This window comes from Callorhinus ursinus, unplaced genomic scaffold (assembly GCF_003265705.2).
Source record: "Callorhinus ursinus isolate GAN/ISIS: 27379988/994484 unplaced genomic scaffold, GSC_fseal_2.0 scaffold52, whole genome shotgun sequence".
In the NCBI taxonomy this organism is placed as follows: domain Eukaryota; kingdom Metazoa; phylum Chordata; class Mammalia; order Carnivora; family Otariidae; genus Callorhinus; species Callorhinus ursinus.
The window spans coordinates 9,274,633-9,288,131 of record NW_027397114.1 but is presented as its reverse complement, the minus strand read 5'-3'; the positions used below and the strand labels follow the sequence as shown (position 1 = coordinate 9,288,131).

The 13,499-nt window shown below is 40.4% G+C and overlaps 1 long non-coding RNA gene across 1 annotated transcript in view; it reads left to right on the top strand.

Annotated features, from left to right (window-relative positions):
• Nucleotides 1-4,738: 4,738 nt before the first annotated feature.
• The window catches only part of LOC141370996 (uncharacterized), a 21,778-nt gene continuing 13,017 nt past the window's right edge, over nucleotides 4,739-13,499 (top strand). The window contains exons 1-2 of the long non-coding RNA XR_012375576.1: nucleotides 4,739-5,065; nucleotides 5,464-5,507. This is a non-coding gene — a long non-coding RNA (uncharacterized lncRNA). The remainder of the gene's footprint in view (nucleotides 5,066-5,463; nucleotides 5,508-13,499) is intronic.

Here is a 13,499-nt window from a genome sequence, read left to right as displayed (position 1 = left end):
AATTTAAAAACAAGGTAAGAAATTTTGCTACTGCTGGACAACAGAATGACACGAAAAATGACAAAATATTAAAAGATGGAGACCAGGGGCACCTGGGTGGCTCAGTCGTTAGGTGTCTGCCTTTGGCTCGGGTCATGATCCCAGAGTCCTGAGATTGAGCCCCGCATCGGGCTCCGTGCTCAGTGGGGAGCCTGCTTCTCCCTCTCCCACTCCCCCTGCTTGTGTTCCCTCTCTCGCTGTGTCTCTCTCTGTCAAATAAATAAAATCTTAAAAAAAAAAAAAATTAGAGTTTTGGGCGCCTGGGTGGCTCAGTTGGTTCAGCGACTGCCTTCGGCTCAGGTCATGATCCCGGATCCCGGGATCCAGTCCCACATCGGGCTCCCTGCTCAGCAGGGAGTCTGCTTCTCCCTCTGACCCTCCCCCCTCTCATGCTCTCTCTCTCTCTCATTCTCTCTCTCAAATAAATAAATAAATAAATAAAATCTTTAAAAATAAATAAATAAAAGATGGAGACCATTTTACACCATTACCTGTACTTTCCTCAATTTAACCAGATTGAGGAATTTAACAAGCAACAGAATATCCTTCTTAGCTGCATTCAATTTTTTTTTTCTCATTTGCTTTACTTTTCTATAGTTCATGTCCTGGAAGGAATTATAGAAATGTTTTGAAAATACTTAAACAAAATTAAGCTAATAAATTGCCTGCAGTTGTTGTATCCTCCAAAGGAGAGACAAATGCTAGAAAGATATAGACAACTATTTAATGTATTGGTCCTTAATGAACCACATACCCATAAAACTTCTGTGAAGACCCTGACGCAGGCCTGGCTAAATACCAGGGTGCAGAAGTTTAGAATGTGAGTGCAACGAATGGTTTTTTTATGTCCTGCTTTTCCATATATCAAATGCAACCATTTGGTGCAATAACACCAGCTTCACGCTCCAGACTGACAGTGTAAAATGAGCAGCTGAAGACTTCAGAGAGAAGTCAGGTGTGGTTACCTTCAACAGCACAATGGAAAGCATAAGCTATGGAGAGAAGCAGTAGGGGACGCCAGGCTTATTTTTATACTGGAATCACAAGTGACAAAAGGAGTATTATTCTTTTTAGAAATAAATGAAATCCTAAAGATGGGGAAATGTTTTAGCGAATACACTAGAGAAGGCCATTATTTACAAAAATGTTATGGTGGTTCTGTGTTCAAACAAAGAATCATCACCTAGTTTATAAGTAAGAACTTGTATGAATTAAGTATGTCTTAAGTGAGATTCCTAAAAAGTACCATCGTGTGTTTCTGAAGATTCTTTAACTCCCTTCTTTACATGTGTACAAGGCCCTCACGAACAAGAGGGAAATAGTGTGGGAACTGTGTCCTAAGAAATTAAAATGCTAGAGGGTTTTTCTTCAAAGCTTTTAGTGTTTCATACGCAGTGCCATGGTAGCCCCCTTCCCCCAAAATGTGAAATGTGACTAGCAAATTATATTTACAACAAATATTCAACTGAAGTGTAGCATTTCTGGAACAGTCCTTTAAAAGATTGTTCAGAAAAGAGTATTAACACAAACCTAATAACCACTGAGAGCATTTGAAACATTTTTCGGGTCTGGGTCTGAACTGGCCCTGTGCCAGAATGTGGAGGCTGACAGCCGCGGCCCGAGCAGGGTCCAAGATGACCTTGCTTCTTCCAACACTGATATGGAAATGCAGACTGAAACCTGGCAGAGGAGTTAGCTGATCTCATGAAGAACCACAAGGGTGTGTGTGTCCAGAGGCTGAAGTGCAACTTGCCTCTTTCTTATTTCTTGTCTTCAATTCCAATTAACGATGAGGTTAAGGAAAATTCTTTTTTTTTTGAAGATTATATTTATTATATTTATTTGTCAGAGAGAGAGAGAGGGCATAAGCAGAGGGAGCGGCGGAGGCAGAGGGAAAAGCAGGTTCCCCGCTGAACAAAGAGCCCCATGCGGGGCTTGATCCCATGACCTGAGCCGAAGGCAGACACTTAACCCACTGAGCCATCCAGGCACCCTGAGGTTAAGGAAAATTCTAATAAATGAAGTGAATTTGAGTGCCATCATGGTTGAATCCCTTGATGGTTGTTTTCCATTCTGGAAATTGAAGGCCCGCCAGAAATTGCAGGCTCTGACTGGCGTGTGGAGACGGTCGTCACACCGGGAGCTAATCTAACCGAGCTCCTCAAGGACATGAGAACACCCCATGAAGCCCTCACTGAACAGAATCACCAGGATGCTAAAATTAGTTTCAACAACAAGGTAAACTAAAAACACAGTCAAGGTCAGAAAATTAGGACGACTCCCCTTCCCTGATAAATGACTCTGTTTCATAATGGCATTTCAGAGCAGAGTGCTACTTCAGCAGATCGCATCCTATTCTGCTAAGATTCAGATGAATGAGCTAAAGTGGACTATTCAGGCCATGGAGCTAGAACCATAGTCTGCAGGAGCTCTGGTATGTAACAGTCTCCTCCTGGGTGAATATGCCAAAAAACCTATTTGTCCTCACAGGTAATTTCATGATTTCACCTCAGCAATAGGTTTCCAAAATATTATATTCCCTGATGAAATTTATTTTTAAAAGCTCTCATAATTTTAAGATCTTTGGCTTCTTAATTACTAACTCAGACAGGAGAGTGTTCATTTAATACATGAAAAATATCTAGAAGCAAAATTAACTCCACATATCAACCCCTATTTTGAAAATACTCCAGCCCCTGAATCAGCTAAGGCACCACAAGCCTGTCAACATGAGCTCACTGTTAGAGAAACACTGGGCTGGCTCATTTCCAGAATGAGATCACTTGTTTCTATCTCCAGGTAGGTGGTAAGGCAGGACTCCTGTCTGAAAGCTTAAGAGAATTAATCTAGGTAAAATGTCTTCATGAAGATCCCATTCTTCAATAACAAGGAATATATATGTTGTGTTTTAATTAAGAAGACTTTGTACATTTACACTTGAATTACAATGTTTTCTTTTTTTTTTAAGATTTTTTATTTATTTGACAGAGAGAGACACAGCAAGAGAGGGAACACAAGCAGAGGGAGTGGGAGAGGGAGAAGCAGGCTTCCCACCGAGCAGGGAGCCCGATGTGGGGCTCGATCCCAGGACCCTGGGATCATGACCTGACCCAAAGACAGACGCTCGACTGACTGAGCCACCCAGGCGCCGCACAATGTTTTCCTTTTTTTTAAAACAATTTTCAGGGACACCTGGGTGGTTCAGTCGGTTAAGCATCTGCCTTGGGCTCAGGTCATGATCCCTGAGTTCTGGGATCAAGCTCCGAGTCGGGCTCCCTGATCAGAAGTGAGTCTGTTTCTCCCTCTCCCTCCGCCACTCTGCCTCCTTGTGCTCTCTCTCCCTCTCAAATAAATAAACAAAATCTTTTTTAAATAAATAAATAAATTTTCACTTGTACTCCCAAAAGACAAGATTATTTGTGATAAGCATTTATCAAGTATCTGATGTTTCAGAAGCTGTGAGATAGGAAACAGGAGAGCGGTGGCATTTCTGTCTTCTGGGAAGCACACTTTAACTATAAAGAAGTTTTTGTTAAACTAATAATGCATTAGCCAGTTGTTATATTTTGCATCAGCCTGGTAGACCTGAGCCCTGGTCCTAGGCTGTCTCTAAACTCAGTGTGTGACCTTAGATAAGTCACTCTTCCAAAAGTATCCATCTCTAAACCTCATTTTTCCTTTATCTATAAAACAAGGGAGTTGGTAATCCATAACGTACTTTCCAATTCTAAAATCTATGACTCTATGCAACTAAATTTTAAAAACAATAAAAAAATCAAGGTGGTGAAATGAATGTTACAGTGAATTAAAATTAGGTCAGATTCACCCTAATTCAAGGGGTTTGCTGAAACTTCTGTAATACATAACATCCAATGTCAGGTTCTCAGGTAGGGTGTATCAACATTGACACTCTAGACATTTGAGGTTGGATAATTCTTGGGCAGAGGGTGGCTGTCCTGTACAACCTTATCAGTTGTAGCAGCATCCATAAGTTCTATCCACAAGATACCAGTAGCATCCCCTGTCATCCTTTGTGACAACCAGAATGTCTCCAAACGTTGCCATATGCCCAGAAGAGGAACAAAGACATCCTTTTGAGAATCAATGCTCTCCATACGCAAGCAGCATTTTCATACTCCACGAAAGCAAGTGCTCACCACGGTTTGAAATGCTTGGCTTGGTACAAAACACACAAGGTGAAGTACCCTCCTTCTCTCAAATCTGAAAACTTCATCCCCTTGGGGCCCCTGGGTGGCACAGTTGGTTAAGCATCTGACTCTTGGTTTCTGCTCAGGTCATGATCTCAGGGTCATGAGAACAAGCCCCTTGTTAGGCTCCGAGCTCAGCGAGGAGTCAGCTGAGGTTTCTCTCTCCCTCTTCTTCTGCCCCTCCTTACGCGCATGCCCTCTTTCTCTCTCTCTCTCTCAAATAAATAAATCTTAAAAAAAAAAAAACCTCACCCCCTTAAAACATGGTATCCGAGTGGAAAAGTTTATCTCTGTTTCACTTGAAAGAGAAAGGGCTAGAATAGAGGAGAGAAAATGGCTATGCACTGTGTCTTCTTTCTTGCAACATGAATAGGAACACTTTGTGATACTTATCTGCCTAAATAACACTTTGTTTCATCTTTTCTCTGAGGGAAAACGTCAAACTTCACAGTATCCTCAGAAAACATCCACGGAAGCCAGGCCAACAGAATCTGAGGCCAACTACCAGACTCAGCTTTCACAGGCCCAAGTGCGGATACTGACAGTGGAGATCCAGGTCCTCCAGGAGGTAGGGAGCCAGAGTGCAGGCTGTCAGCAGGTGCTGGACATCAAGATGTACCTGGAGGATGAAATGGGGACCTACCGTCACCTGCTCCAGGGATGGGGCTGGTATGTGGGAAGCTGTGAGTTTGGTGAAGAAGGGGAGCAGGTGGGGCTGGGAGCAAGTATAGGTATCTAGTAGCTCCTATTGACGTTCTCAACTGAATGCAACTGTATTATATCACAAGGGCTGAACACACTTCCACAAAGTCCATCCGGTAAGTACTATTTTTAATGCCCCCATTGCCAACTCTATAAAGGCAGTGACCAAGGCCTTGATTCACAAACCTTCCCTTCCCCCCCCACCCCCCAGTTCTAGGCATTATCATCCCACACAAGACACTCCACAAATGTTTGCCCAACTGAACTGAAGTTTAGGGCAGCCCTGTGGCTCTACTTTCCCTGCTCAGAAAACAAGCACATTCTATCCGACATATTATATGCTTAACAGTCATTCGGGGCCATGTAATTCAAGACCAGAAGGAATAAAAACACAGAAAGTTAAAATTCAATGTCTTCAACTCAGAGTCTTTAAAAACAGTCCTGGGTATTACAATTTTTATGACTATTTCGAACAATCAATATAGAGTATAAGATGTGCTATTTTTCTTTTCAGTCGTGAGTTTGAAACTGGATCAGAAAGAGGAAATAAAATCAAGGGTAAGTTCGATAAGAAAGATTTTCCATTATCCAATTTCATTTTCTTTGGAGGAACAGTATATTTGGGTCCAAGAGAGTTGTGGTTTTGTATGAATTTATCACTTACATTAAGCAATTAAAGGCATATGAAACCAAGCTCTGATTGTGGAATAGTTTCAACTGAGATATTTATCAAAATAGTACTGTAATTTTTTTCTTTGAAATGTACACCTATATAAGTAATAACAAATGTTCTAGAAACTTTTACTACATCATATTTAAATGCTTTCCTTCCAACATTGTTCGACTCAAAATGTGAGGAGACATTTTATTTTATTTTATTTTATCTTACTTTATTTTTGAGAGAGAGTGTGCAAAGGGAGAGGGAGACAGAGAATCTTAAGCAGGCTCCACGCGCAGCGCAGAGCCTGACATAGGGCTCAATCCCACCATCCTGAGATCATGACTGGAGCCAAAATCAAGAGTCAAGAAGACACTTAACTGATTGAGCCACCCAGACGCCCCTGGAGAGACATGTTAATGTACATTTACTTTGAAAGGTCAAAAGAAATAAAGAAGAAAAGGAGACAGACTAAACAAATAAAGATGCTTCATGGAAGACAAAATGGGATGAAACCAGGTTTAAGCTAATAGGTGAGTTTAAGACCATTTTTCAAACTGCAGATTTTGACCTGTTAGTAGATCTTTAAAAATATTAGGTCCCAGTCAGCATTTTTAAATGGAATGAAATAGAAAACAGTAAAGTACATGTTAGCTATTAATGATAAATATTATTTTACAAAAGTAAAATAAAATTAAAAGTTTTAATTATATATGCATGTGTGTGTTGTGTACTGACGTTACAGTATAAAATGCATTTCTCTTGTGGGTTGTAAAAATAAAGTTGGAAAGCTACTGTGTTGGTTTGGTTTTGGGGTTTTGAGGGGTTTTTTGGCAACCTGTCTCTACCTCTATCAGTTCATCTTCCATACTGCTGCTAGAACCATCTCCTAAATTTGGATCACATCATTCAGGCACTGTTCCAAGCATTTTATACATGTCAACTAATTTAATTCTCACTATGGCCCTATGAGATAGACTATTAGTATCCCCATTTTACAGATGAGGGAACTAAGACACAGAGCAGGTTAAGTAAGTTGTCTAAGGCAGTCGGTAAGTCACCTTTCCAAGTTTCTGGCACAGGTCCCTCTGTGTATGAATCGACAGTCTAGAAAGAGAAAGAATATAGGTAAATACATAAATTTATAAATAATAAAGCACTAACTATAATTCTGACTGGACTTTATCAAAATTACTCCAAATTAGTGAAGCTTTAAAAAGTAAAGATTGAGGGGGACCTGGGTGGCTCTGTCAGGTTAAGCTTCTGATTTCAGGTCAGGTCATGATCTCAGGGGCACAGAAATGAGCCCCTCCCCCTGCTTGGGCTCTCTCTTTCCCTCTCTCTCAAAAACCTAAATAAAATCTTTAAAAAAAAAAGTAAAGATTGAAATCAATGAGATTTATATGCCTATCTTTCTATTTAGTAGGTAGTTAATAAGTGCCCAATAAAAGAGCTGTTTTACTTTTGGTTTAAGTGGAATGCTCTATCAATTTCCTTCATATCCATTAACGTAAAATTGATATTTCATTTTCCATATTTTCTTTTCACAGAACCAACAAAAATATTCCAGTACAATTGTTGAAGAATTTGTTGATGGCCATCATTGTCTCATCACAAATAAAAGATGTTCACCAAAGACCAGCTTAAGGAGCATCACACAAATCAGCCCACAAAAAGTAAGACAAATCAAGGACCATTTAATCTTGGTCATGAATATAGGATAAGCCATGCAATGTTTAGAGAGTCAGACTGAAAGAGATGTGAAGACCATGAGATACATTCAAACAATATTGATCTTTTAACGATGGGAACAAGAAATGTCACCAAGATATTTGGACATCTTTTTTGGCTCATATATAAGAAAGCCATAAGAACAGATTCACTTGATTTTGAAGTTTCTTTAATCTTTGTGAATTTACCAAAAATGAGTACCTCTAACTCAGGAGGTCTAATTTTGAGTCCGAAGCAATCAACTTGGGCCAAGTGCCTGGCTAAACAATTCTGTTCTGAAGCAATCAACTTGGGTCAAGTGCCTGGGTAAACACTCTAGATAGTAAACAATAAGTATTCCCTTCTAGAAGCTAACATCCAGCTAGAATGTAAGAGATACTCATGAAAAAGTTCAGTGGCATCAGAATATCACATAGCACCAAAATTAGTACAGATGATAATGCCAAGGGAATTCACAGATGAGAGTTCAATATGGGCCAGAGAGGCCAATGAAAAGCTCATAAAGCTCTAAAGCTACAATAATATAACAGTCCATACTCATCAGTGAGCAAAAATTAAAAAGACAATATCAAGTGTTGGCAAGGATGTGAAGCAACTGGAACATTCTGCAACTGGAACTCAACATCTACTGATGGGAGTATAAATTAGTGCAACCACTTTGGAAAACAGTTGTTATTATCTACTACAGTTAAAGAAGATACACTATGAACCAGAAATGCCTTTCATTCATTCACATTCATTCACCAAAGTAAACCCTAAAAGATTAACACTTAGGATTTCTCAAAAAGAGCTGAAAATGTTTCCCTAATTCTCAAATGATGCTGATTTCAATGACCATCTATTCCAAGGTATGACTCACTAGTTTTTCTGACTACTCGGAGAAGTTTCAAAGGTAATGATTTTTGAGGTAACTGAGCTTGTTATACCTACATGTCAACATATCACCAAATTTCATTTCAGGAGTCAGCAATGATAGATGTACTGAGCCACTGGTGAGATGAGATATTTGGGGGGGAAAAAAAGCAATTAAGAAGGAGTTGAAGCTTAATGGATTAGTATAATGAATTTTTCCAAAGGCAACAGTGTGAAAATATTCATAAAAGGTGTGGCAGAATGTGGAATCACTGAAGGACAACTACTCTGGCCCTACCAACCATTTTGTTTTTTCATACAGACTAAATATCAGAAAGTTCATTAATTTCCAAATGTAATTGTTTAAGATTTAAGCCAAAAGACATCTTAAAATGTATTAAACTTTTAAAAAATGTGTTTTACTGGAGGGGTGGAGCAAGATGGTGGAGGAGTAGGAGACCTGGATTTCGTCTGGTCTCAGGAAGTCAGCTGAATACGGATCAAACCATTCTGAACACCTACAAACTTAACAGGAGATCGAACAGGAGAGTAGCAACAACTCTCTGAACAGAGAAGCGATCAATTACTGGAAGGTAGGACGTGCGGAGAAGTGAATCCGACGCGATATTCGGGAGAATAGGCGGCGGGGGAGGGGGCCTCCGTCGGCCGCTTCTGGCAAGTGCTAGAGCCGCGGAGCACAAAGTCGGAACTTTTAGAAGTCGGCTCCACTGAGGGACGTCGCTGCAGTGGTTAAGCGGGGGGTGGAATCCTCCCAGGACAGTGCGGTCTTAGGACCCCCGGGGTCACAGAAAAACCGGGGGTGCCTGAGTGCAGCAGAGCTCTCAGGTATTGAAGCGGGGAAGCCGGCTGCAGAGACGGAGCCGAGGCATGGGCTCTCAGCTCGGGGTTGCCATAAACTGTGATCCGTGGCCCACTTGGGCCACTGCTCCTGCAGCAGGGACCCAACAAGCAGCAGATCGGGGAGACTCCCCTTCCTCTCCCAGGAGGAGCGGCGTGGGAGCGCACCGCAGGGATCTGCTGGGTTTGGAGACTCTACACGGGTCGGGTGCCAGAGATAGAAACGCTCGGTCACAGGCCGGGTAAGCACGGAGTGCGGCCGGAGACTGGGGACACGTGAGTGACTGCTTTTCTCTGGGGGGGTACTGAGGAGCGGGGCCCCGAGTTCTCAGCTCCTCCGGGTGGAGATTGGGAGGCCACCATTTTCGCCCTGGTCCTCCAAAGCTGTACCGAGAGCTTGCAAGGGAACAAAAGCTCCTGAGAGCAAACCCGAGCAGATTGCTTAGCCCTGACCGACAAGGGCGGGGCAATTCCGCCTCCGGCAAAGACATTTGGGAACCACGGCAACAGGCCCCTCCCCCAGAAGATCAGCACGAACAGCCAGCCAAGACCAAGTTTACTGATCAATGAGAACGGGAGAACTCCAGCGCTAGGGGAATACTGCACATAGAATTCGTGGCTTTTTTTACCATGATTCATTAGTTTTTCAAAGTTAATTTTTTAACTGCTTTTTTTTAATTTCTCTTTTTCCCTTTTTCAACCAACATCTTATCAATCCCTTTTTTAAAAAAAACATTTTTTATTTTTCATTTTTAGAGTCATATTTTATCCCTTCATAGTAGTTACCCTTATTGTTGGCATATATATAAGTTGTTCTCTTTTTAAAATTTTGAGATACAGTTTCTTCTAATAGATCAAAATATACCCTAAATCACTAGTTTGATTGTCTCCTGCCTGATCACATTCTCTCCCTTTTTTTTTTTTAAATCTTCTTCTTTCTTTTTTCAAACTTCTTATCTTATCAATTCCTTTTATAAAACCTTTTATAATTTTCATCTTTACAATCCTCTTCCATCCCTTCATTGTATTGACCCTTATTTTGTACATATATAAAGTCTTTCTTCCTTTAAAATTTTAGGAGGTACTTTTTTCTAACAGACCAAAATACGCCCAAAATCTAGTGTGTGGCACTGATCTATGCACTAGCCTCATCATATTTGATCATATTCTGGTTTTTTTGTATCATTCTGTTTTTGTTTTTATCTTTTTCTTTTTTTTCTCTCTCTTTTTTCATTCTTTCCCTTTCTTTTCCCCCGGTTTCAGGTCTTTTCTGACTTGTATAGAGTATATTTGCTGGGGATGTTGTTAACCTGTTAGCATTTTGTTCTCTCATTCATCTATTCTCCTCTGGACAAAATGACAAGATGAAAAAAATCACCTCAGCAAAAAGAACAAGAGGTAGTACCATCAGCCAGGGACCTACTCAATACGGACATTAGTACGATGTCAGATCTAGAGTTCAGAATCATGACTTTAAAGATACTAGCTGGGCTTGAAAAAAGCGTGGAAGTTATTAGAGAAACCCTTTCAGGAGAAATAAAAGAACTAAAATCTAACCAAGTTGAAATCAAAAAGCCTATTAATGAGGTGCAATCAAAAATGGGGGCACTAACTGCTAGGATAAATGAGGCAGAAGAGAGAATCAGCGATATAGAAGTGATGGAAAATAAAGGCTGAGAAAAAGAGAGATAAACAACTACAGGATCACGAGGGCAGAAGTTGAGAGATAAGCGATACGATAAGACGAAACAACATTAGAATAATTGGGATCCCAGAAGAAGAAGAAAGAAAGAGAGGGGCAGAAGGTATATTGGAACAAAAAATAGCAGAGAACTTCCCTAATGTGAGGAAGGAAACAGGCAACAAAATCCAGGAGGCTGGAGCACCTGGGTGGCTCAGGCGGTTAAGCGCCTGCCTTCAGCAGCTCAGGTCATGATCCCAGGGTCCTGGGATCGAGCCCCACGTCAGGCTCCCTGCTCAGCGGAGAGCATGCTTCTTCCTCTCCCTCTCCCTGCTGTTCTGCCTACTTGTGCTCTCTCTCTCTGTCAAATAAATAAATAAAATCTTAAAAAAAAAAATCCAGGAGGCACAGAGAACCCCTCTCAAAATCAATAAAAATAGGTCAACACCCCGAAATCTAATAGTAAAACTTACGAGTCTCAGAGACAAAGAGAAAATCCTAAAAGCAGCTCAGGAGAAGAGATAGGTAACCTACAATGGTAGAAACATTAGATTGGCAACAGACCCATCCACAGAGACCTGGCGGGCCAGAAGGGACTGGCAGGATATCTTCAGAGCACTAAACGAGAAAAATATGCAGCCAAGAATACTATATCCAGCTAGGCTGTCATTGAAAATTGAAGGAGAGATAAAAAGCTTCCAGGACAAACAAACACTAAAGGAATTTGCAAACACGAAACCAGCCCTATAAGAAATATTGAAAGGGGTCCTCTAAGCAAAGAGAGAGCCTAAAAGCAGCATAGACCAGAAAGGAACACAGACAATATACAGTAACAGTCACCTTACAGGCAATACAATGGCACTAAATTCATACCTTTCAATAGTTACCCTGAATGTAAATGGGCTCAATGCCCCAATCAAAAGACACAGGCTATCAGATTGGATTAAAAAACAAGACCCATCGATATGCTGTCTGCAAGAGACTCATTTTAGACCAAAAGACACCCCCACATTGAAAGTGAGAGGGTGGAAAACCGTTTACCATGCTAATGGACACCAAAAGAAAGCTGGGGTGGCCATCCTTATATCATATAAATTAGATTTTAAAACAAAGACTGTAATAAGAGATGAAGAAGGACACTATATCCTACGTAAAGGGTCTATCCAACAATAAGATCTAACAATTGTAAATATCTATGCCCCTAACATGGGAGCAGCCAATTATATAAGGCAATTAATAACAAAAGCAAAGAAACACATTGACAACAATACAATAATAGTAGGGGACTTTAACACCCCCCTGACTGAAATGGACAGATCATGTAAGCAAAAGATCAACAAGGAAATAAAGACTTTAAATGAAACACTGGACCAAATGGACTTCACAGACATATTCAAAACATTCCATCCCAAAGCAATGGAATACACATTCTTCCCTAGTGCCCATGGTACATTCACCAGAATTGATCATATCCTAGGTCACAAATCAGGTCTCAACCACTACCAAAAGATTGGGATTATTCCCTGCATATTTTCAGACCACGATGCTTTGAAACTAGAACTCAATCACAAGAGGAAAGTCGGAAAGAACTCAAATACATGGAGGCTAAAGAGCATCCTACTAAAGAATGAATGGGTTAACCAGGAAATTAAAGAAGAATTAAAAAAATTCATGGAAACCAATGAAAATGAAAACACAACTGTTCAAAATCTTTGGAATACAGCAAAGGCAGTCCTGAGAGGAAAGTATATAGTAATGCAGGCCTTTCTCAAGAAACAAGAAAGATCTCAAATACACAACCTAACCCTACACCTAAAGGAGCTAGAGAAAAAACAGCAAATAAAGCCTAAACCCAGCAGGAGAAGAGAAATAATAAAGATGAGAGCAGAAATCAATGAAATAGAAACCAAAAGAACAGTAGAACAGATCAACGAAACTAGAAGCTGGTTCTTTGAAAGAATTAACAAGATTGATAAACCCCTGGCCAGACTTATCAAAAAGAAAAGAGAAATGACCCAAATCAACAAAATCATGAATGAAAGAGGAGAGATCACAACCAACACCAAAGAAATACAAACAATTATAAGAACATATTATGAGCAACTCTATGCCAGCAAATTAGATAACCTGGAAGAAATGGGTGCATTCCTAGAGATGTATCAACTACCAAAATTGAACCAGGAAGAAATAGAAAACCTGAACAGACCTATAACCACTAAGGAAATTGAAGCAGTCATCAAAAATCTCCCAACAAACAAAAGCCCAGGGCCAGATGGCTTCCCCGGGGAATTCTACCAAACATTTAAAGAAGAATTAATACCTATTCTCCTGAAACTGTTCCAAAAACTAGAAATGGAAGGAAAACTTCCAAACTCATTTTATGAGGCCAGCATTACCTTGGTCCCAAAACCAGACAAAGACCCCATCAAAAAGGAGAATTACAGACCAATATCCTTGATGAACATGGATGCAAAAATTCTCACCAAAATACTAGCCAATAGGATCCAACAGTACATTAAAAGGATTATTCACCATGACCAAGTGGGATTTATCCCTGGGCTGCAAGGCTGGTTCAACATCTGCAAATCAATCAGTGTGATACAATACATTAACAAAAGAAAGAACAAGAATCATATGATCCTCTCAACAGATGCAGAAAAAGCATTTGACAAGCTACAACATCCTTTCTTGATCAAAACTCTTCAAAGTATAGGAATAGAGAGTACATACCTCAATATCATAAAAGCCATCTATGAAAAACCTACAGCGA